The sequence below is a fragment of the Metopolophium dirhodum genome, chromosome 1 (genome assembly GCF_019925205.1).
Source record: "Metopolophium dirhodum isolate CAU chromosome 1, ASM1992520v1, whole genome shotgun sequence".
In the NCBI taxonomy this organism is placed as follows: Eukaryota; Metazoa; Arthropoda; class Insecta; order Hemiptera; family Aphididae; genus Metopolophium; species Metopolophium dirhodum.
In genome coordinates this window covers 49,898,578-49,904,833 of record NC_083560.1, presented here as the reverse complement: position 1 = coordinate 49,904,833, position 6,256 = coordinate 49,898,578, and the positions used below count along the sequence as shown (strand labels likewise).

At 27.6% G+C, this 6,256-nt stretch overlaps 1 pseudogene; it reads right to left on the bottom strand.

The window, feature by feature from the left end:
• Positions 1 to 1,111: 1,111 nt before the first annotated feature.
• On the bottom strand, positions 1,112 to 5,477 carry LOC132939738 (uncharacterized; annotated as a pseudogene).
• Positions 5,478 to 6,256: the final 779 nt, after the last annotated feature.

Below are 6,256 nucleotides of genomic sequence, written 5' to 3'. Positions count from 1 at the left end.
TATCAAGAATAAATGCAAAGTAAATTAAATTTTAAATTAATTGATTCTATCTCAATCATTTATTTACTTTGCTAGAATTTATATATTTCGACAAATAAACATGTCTGTTCATAACTGGACTATTTAACAAATTTCCATGACAAATGTTACTAAATTTGTTTTAGAAAAAAGTCTTAATTATTAATTTATAAAGAAAATAAATTCTAGCAAAGTAAATAAATGATTGAGATAGAATCAATTAATTTAAAATTTAATTTACTTAGCATTTATTCTTGATATCACATCTTTATAATGTTTAAGTCTTATAAATTACTAGTTTTTTTAAATTTAAGTTAACTCAGCATTTATTAATGATATCACATCTTTATAATGCTGAAGTCTTATAGATGACTAGTTTTTTTTTACTTAGCTATTTTTTACACGGAGTTCGACGAAGTGTTTTTGTTTGGATATAGTTTCCAAATATTATAAAGATAAGATTAAAATATTGAGTGGCCCTTTGTAGATATATGATGTAGATATAGTGTTTTCCAAAGTGTGTGTAATAAAAATGTGGCTGAAAAGTGCTATATAATATTCTTGGGCAAAAAGGGAAAGTAGTTTTAAAATATTTGGGCGAAAAGAGACGTGGGCGAAAAGTGAAAATTAATTTTTGGGCGAAAAGAGTACCTCCCCCTATAACAATGCAAAATAATATAAATATTTAATATACAGTTAACATATTATTGTTAGAGAAAAATAGTAAATTATAATAATAATTAATTCAGTTACATAAAATATAAAACGTTTAGAAACCCTCAAATTTGGCCTTGGGTGTTATAAAACTTTCAAACTTTTTGACAAACAATCATCAATTTTATCATATATTATCAAAGTGCGTCCAGACGAAGCATCTTTTGCCATGAGTATGAACACATAATTACATTTTCCGATTTTTCCGCTTTTTTTTTTGCCGCGCGGCTTGTGCCTCTCGCCTATGCCGCGTGTGTGTCGTGTGTGGACGTATTTTCGGCAAAGCCGCGCGGCATCAGTACTTATTTTTTAAGTTTTTAAATTATTTTTTAAGTAATTAAATTATTTTTTGAGTAATTAGTAGCGGAACACGTAGTAATTAGTAACGAGTCCCTGTTCCACGAGCTTCAATCTCTTCTAAGTTGTGCGTTTCAGAACCTTCATAATTTATACCATCTCTTTTACGAACGAAGTTGTGCAGTATGCAACATGCTTTTATAAGGTCGTCCGTAAAATCTGGCTCCACCTGGATAGCCGTATGTAAAACACGCCATTTATTCGCGAGGACTCCAAATGCACATTCGACTGTGCGCCTTGCTCTGGATAATCGGTAGTTGAACACTCTTCGGGAATCAGTAAGGTTACGTCCAGGGTACGGTCTAAGTAAATTTGAATGTAAAGCAAACGCTTCATCTCCAATAAACACATACGGTTATGGATTGGTACTTGTATTTGGTAAAGTAACTGGTTCTGGTATGTTCAATTTACCTTCATATAATTGTTTATCAAATGCACACTCCTTGAACACATTGGAGTCCCCTTTACGACCATATGAGCCCACATCGATTACAACGAAATTCAAATTTGAATCAACTATTGTCATCAAAACGATAGAGAAATACTTCTTATAATTAAAGTAGAACGAACCGGAGTTGTTAGGATTTCTACACCTTATATGTTAGACAATTTGGAAAATTTATTTTAGTATAAAATATATTTGATATTTTCACCCAATTTTCTTTAGTCGGTTTAGGCATCTCTTTTGAATTTAAAGTTGACCATATCACTTTACAAGTGTCTTTTACAATCACTCCAATCGTACTTCTTCCCACACAAAAATCAAATTTTAATTCAGCGAAGCACGTACCAGTTGATAAATATCTAATAAACAAAAAATACATAATTAATAAATACATTTTGATGAATAATTTTTTTTTAGTTTTTACATCCTGAGCGTAGCAATGAACATATTGATTTTACAATGTGTATGTTTTTTTAATTTTATTTTTTGTGTCTTTTTACACGATAAGATGTCGAAATAATGATTCGATATTTTCAACTTCAGTATCTTTTCCGATGGGGTAGTGAATCTTGTTGGTGCATACAGTCGAAATTAAAAATTCCCAGTAGTTATCAAAAGCACGGGGAGAAAAAAATTAGAAAAAACGGTTTTCAAAAAAATTAATTTTGGTTTTTGGTTTTACTCTAAAACAAAGAACTGTAGATACATGGCATTTTCATTGAGTGTTTTTATTAGCATTATCTATACACCATAACATTTTAAAAAATATTTTGACTTATTTTGAGCTATTAACGGTCATTTTTAGTTTTTTATTCTATAAATATCAATAAAATTTTATTTGTTGGGTCAAAAAGCGTGCAAATGTAATACAACATTCCTGATATATTTTTACAATAGCAATTGAAAAATATTAAAAATACATAGGCACAATTTTTTTAATAAGCATTTAGACTTAGAATTTTGACAAAATGTATCAAATTTAAAATTTAATAATTATTTTGTTGTTAAAAATTTATAAAATGTTCAACATTTTTTCGAAGGGTTAAAAATTTTAAGCAAGGTTTCACGGAAATATCCAGTTTTATACTGATTTGATTAATTATTTATATTTTATAATATTATAAATTAATATTATTATAGTGACCGATCTGAAAGCTAAATGGAGACATATTAGAGAACACTATTCAAAATTTACGAATCAGGGTAAAAGTGATGATAGTGCTAAAAGAAAAAATTATGTATACGCAGAATCACTTACGTTCTTGCAGCACATAATTAAAAAAAGAAGGTAATTATATTAATAAAGATATTTATTACAAATATATTTATAATGCAATCTAAACTCGACAATTTTAGATTTTTAAAAATACGTTGAAACCCAAAAATAATTTTTGAATTTGAGTCCAAAATAATCACAGTTTTTGTTAAAAATTACCAAAAAATGTATTCCCCAAGACCAGACCACTGCACTGTGATACATTTTGTACATACTATTTTTTTTTATAAATATTTCCGGTTACGCCCCTGCAGAGTAGTTAGTTATATTTGATATGAAATTAATATCAGAAATTATAAAATTTTCTTAATTTTCTAATTTTTAAAAATGTTCATAACAAAAAAGGTGGATAAGTGGTCACTGTAATGGATGGTGTTAAATTTGAATTCAATGAACGATTCTGAGCGAAAACGGTCAGTCAGCCTATGATTTTACCAAGTATATTTGATGATATTATTGTGAATAAAGTAATTTATATATAACCTATTGGCTATTTACTCGGAGCCTTGTTTTAAATTTTCAATCTTTAGCCATAAAAGTTAAACATTTTATACATTTTTAACCACAAAATAATTAATAAATTATAAATTTGATAAATGTTGTCAAAATTTGAACTTTAAATGCTTATAAAAAAAAATTGTGCCTATGTATTTTTAATATTTTTCAACTGCTATTAGAACGATGTATCAGGAGCCTTATATTAAATTTTCACACTTTTTTACCCAACAAATAAAAATTTATTGATATTTATAGAAAAAAAAACTAAAAAAATTGAAAACTGACAATGTCCGTAAAGAGCTCAAAAAGAGTCAAAATACTTTCAACATTTTATGGTGTATAGAAAATGCTAATATAAACATTCAGTGAAATTTTCAAGTATCTACAGTCATTCGTTTTTTATTTACAATAAAATAAGAAAATTGTTACATGAGAAATCGAGTAAATATCAAATGTTGTAAAAATATAAATTTCAGACGCTCATAAAAATTTAATTTAAGTTTCTTCTAGACTTTTTTTTTTTTGATATAGGTAGACAAACTTATGAGTAATCTTATATTACATTTTCAAATCTTAGATTTAAAAAGAAAAATTTTTATGAATTCTCAACTCAAAATAATTTGCTAATTTTCGTGATTTTTCCGTATTTTGTCAAAATTTGAACTTTAAATGCTTATAAATAAAAACTGTGACTAAGGATTTTTAATTTTTTTCATCTGCCTTTGAAACAATAACCTAGGAGCCTTCTATTAAATTTTCAAGCTTTTTTAATCAACAGATAAAATTTTATTGATATTTATAGAAAAAAAAACTAAAAAAATTGAAAACTGACAATGGCCGCAAACAGCTCAAAAAGAGTCAAAATATTTTGTAAATTTTATGGTGTATAGAAAATGCTAATATAAACATTCAGTCAAAATTTCATGTCCCTGCGGTCATTTGTTTTAGAGTTACACCAAAAACCAAAATCGATTTTCTCAAAAACAGATTTTGCGTAAAAATTCCCGTTTTTCCTTAATTTTTCTTTTGTTTTTCACGTCGCTTGTGAAAACTACTGGGAAATTTTTACTTTTGACCCCCCAAAGTACCAACTAGATTCACTTTCCTATCAGAAAAGTTACTATTGAAGAAAATCCAAGCACTTTTACTGTCCTAAAAGGTGATGACAGACACAAAAATAAAAAAAAAAATAAAAAAAAAAAACACACATCATTGTAGAATCAATACATTCATCGCTTCGCTCAGAATCTAAAATATTCATGAAAATGTACATCACTAGTAATGACAACTAGATGAATTATTATTTATTTGCTCATAGGACGACAGGTAATTTCAATGAAAGTGTACAAGAAGAAGGAGAAAATACCGGTGGAGAAGAATCATCCTACGAGCTGGTTTTAGATAATGAAATTATACCACCTCAATTCGACAGATATTCAACTCCAAAAAGTAAAAAACAAAATAATTCCAAGGTACAAAAGATGACACCATTTCAAAAAGAGTTACTAAGCAATTTAGCTACTTCTGAAGATGATGTAACTTCTGATCCTGATAAGGCATTTTTATATTCCTTATTACCCGATTATAAAAGACTAAAATATAATCAAAAAACAGATTTTCGTCTTATGACTCTACAATATTTTAGGAACGTATCATTAGGATCTAATTATTTTTTTCTTATAATATACTGTTTGTCTTTGTATTTTCATAACCTAATACAGAAATTATGTTAAAAAATAAAAATATTTATTTTTAATTTTTGATAACTACTTATAGGTGATTAGTGATAACTTATTAATTATTAATAGTAATATATATCACGTTGAAAATCTTAACTTTTATACGTAATATAAAAAAATAAACTTACCTTAAAGTAATTGATAGACGTTCCTCAGCAGATATCGGATTACGAAATTCTGTGGTATTTTTCGTCATATATTATGGCCGTAGAGTTTTTAGCAACTCATCAAAACTTGAAATCGACATATGGTAATACTCGAAGAATTTATCAGGATATTGTCTAATATTTTCAAAAAATGTCGTAAACTGGCCTATTTTCTCACGATCCGCATTCAGTGGGTGTACCCAATACCTTCATTTTGCTTTTGGCGGATCTAATAAGCCTAATGCTTCAGCTACAGCTACAACTTTAATATTTTGACGATTCATTTAATCTATATTTAAATGTATTTAATATGAACTAATTAATAATAAAATATTATATAACTACGATTTAATACATTTATAAAATACAAGTATACTTACTTATGGAGTGTTCAAAAAATAAATAAAAAATGTAATTTTTTTGACACACTTTAATTAGGTAGGTACCTATTAAAAAATTATACTCGTACCTATAACGTTATAACTGACAAGTAATATAATAAAATAATTCTGCATAAATTACGTAAGTCATCTAGGTCTAACTCAGAGAGCGTAGGGACGTTGAATGTAATGAAATTATTGGTCGTAGGTGTTTGACGAATTTGGGGACTAGCGGTAGCGTTTGGAACTTGGAATGCAGTGGCGGGAACGTTTTTAAGAACAAAAACGCATAGATGTGACATAGGCAAAATCATCCGGTCTAAACGCATCCGGTTTACCCGAACCTGCTAAAACGCATGGTGTGGCGGGACCTTAATAGTTTTTGTATAGTCGAATGGTGTATTTTCCTACAAATTTAGAATATATATTTTTCCAACTATTCGATTGGTACATAAATACATAATATTATACATTTCATGAAGTTTGATTCTCACTTCTCTGTTGATGAATTCGATCAGAGACGTCTTCCAATATGCATGCTAATAAAGACTCATTTTCTAGGGACTTTTTTTTTAATAAATAATTTTGTTTTTATAAACGTCAAAAGAACAATTTAATATAATGCCATAGGTAATTAATAATGTAAACAATAAAAAATAACTGTAAACAAAATTATAAAATTG